This window comes from Astatotilapia calliptera, chromosome 5 (assembly GCF_964374335.1).
Source record: "Astatotilapia calliptera chromosome 5, fAstCal68.1, whole genome shotgun sequence".
NCBI classification, from domain to species: domain Eukaryota; kingdom Metazoa; phylum Chordata; class Actinopteri; order Cichliformes; family Cichlidae; genus Astatotilapia; species Astatotilapia calliptera.
In genome coordinates, this window is record NC_137426.1 from 187,956 (window position 1) to 190,263 (window position 2,308).

Sequence of the window (2,308 nt, forward strand, 5' to 3'; positions counted from 1 at the left end):
AGCAGGTTTTTGACTTCCCGCACGAGGAAGGAAACAGAATGACGTCACCGCGTCAGAAACATTGATCACTTCGATCAGCTGCAAATAAAAAGAAAAAGAAAAAAAAAGCGTGATCGCTTATCACCGTCTCCACGGTAACGTGATGTCAACGGCGGTCACCATGGCAGCACGAGGTGTGGGCGGATAGAGATTGTGGCGACAACATCATTAACCAAAGAACCAATCAGGTTGGTGATGACGACAGACCCTGCAGCGTCAGCAGAGCCTGGTGACAGTGGGAATGAAGAACCCTTCTCTGTCCTCAGTAAACTGAAGCCATTTTCCTGCTTCAGAATCAGAATACTTTATTGATCCCTGGGGGAAATAATTTTTTATTACAGTGCTCCATTATAAACAAACATTAACAAGACAGACAATACACTAAGAATAGCACAATATATACATATACATAAAAGTCACTTATTAATAAATAGCTGAAAGCGATGTCCGCCCTCTACATTGATGAAGAGGAGGTAGAAAGGGTATTTATTTATTTATTTATTAACCTTTATTGACCCTGTGCACGAGAAAATGCTAACTTCCTGGTTTGAGACCGGATGTGGGGTTGTACATTTCCGGTAGCTTTACTTTGCGGTCAATCGCTACTGTGAAGATATCCTCCAAAACCATGTCCAAAACTCGAAAACAGAAAGATGGCGTTAAGTTACAAAGAGCAGAGGTGGGAACACTCACCGCTGCTGTGTCATAAAAAATCCAATGATCAATTTTGACGTTTAAAGCGTTTAGATCGATCAGTTGTTTACATCACTCAACACAAGCAGAACTGCATCACTGCAGCAGAAGACACATCGTCCACATTCAGAAGCACATCTCTGTATAGTGACTGGTCTGATGATTTAAACAGGCAAATGTTCAGCATTCAAACTACAGGTGAAGAATAGTCAAACCAGATGTTTCCCGTTATGTCGAGATCAGCTAGTCCAGTACACACCTACACAGCATGTTAACAAACCGTGAGAAAAAGCCACACAAAAATGAATGATTGCTGGTAACGGTTTCTATACATTAGTATGTACGAAGGGTATGTTGTGACTTACCTTCAAAATTACAGCGGTCCCTCGCTAATAACGCGGTTCACCTTTCACCTCGCTGTTTCGCAGATTTTTTAGCGCAAGTTTACGCTTTTTATTTTTTTACGTCACATTGTGTCCTGCGTCCTGATCGCTGCAGACGATCTCCTCCGTCTCTCCTGTACAGTACAGAATCGCTGCATCGATGCTAGCAGTGTGACTCTGAAGTGCAGTGCTGTATGTCCACGATGTCCACCAAACGTTTTGCACCGTCAAAAAATAAAATTGGCTGCTTGATTTCACCTCTCGCTGGTTATTTTTAGAACATAACACCCGCGATAAACGAGGGACAGCTGAGAAATATAACATCTGAATCCATTTTCTCTTTTGCTCTGAGGCGAAGGGAAAAATATCGACGATATCGAACATCATTTACAGATATATTGGGTAAATGCCCGAGACATCTATAGAAATGTAAATCGCCGCTTGATTCATTCATTTGCTTAACTTGTTTTGGACCGTAAACCAGGCGCGAATAGGACACCGGAAACACAGCTCCCCACAGGAGTTTCCGCACCGGAAGTAACATATGCTAACGTGCACATAGTCAATTTAACCAGGAAGATCCCATTGAGATTAAAAACCTCTTTTTCGAGGAAGACCTGGCCAAGATAGGCAGCAGCAAGTGTCTCACAGTTACAGAAATTACTCAATTAAAGACAGGCAGCAAAAACACACCTGCAAAAATTAATGAAAAAATAAATAAATAAAATAAAATTCAATAAAATTCTAATAAAAATTTAAAATTCTGTTAAAATGAAAATTACTCTAATTGAAACAGTTGCATGTTATGGACTTGCCCTCAAGGATTCTTAGTTTAGATTTAAAAGCACTTAATGAAATGAATTCAGTCATTTTCCTGTCGTTCTGCAGTTTGTTCCAAGCCGAGGGTGCTAAATGGACAAAAGGTCTTTTACCAAATTCAGTTCGGGCAAATGGAACAGAAAGCAACAAGTAACCATGCGGACGAAGAGGATACCGACCAGCACGTTTCATTGCAAGCAGAGAACATATATAAGAAGGCAGCAACCCTTTTATGTATATATATATATATATATATATATATATAACCGCACTTTATGACCAACAAACAAAAACCCAAAGAAAGAAAGAAAGAAAAAAAGCAACATTTTACAACTTCAACCTAAAGCGCTCTATCTATGCAAGATAGCATGGGT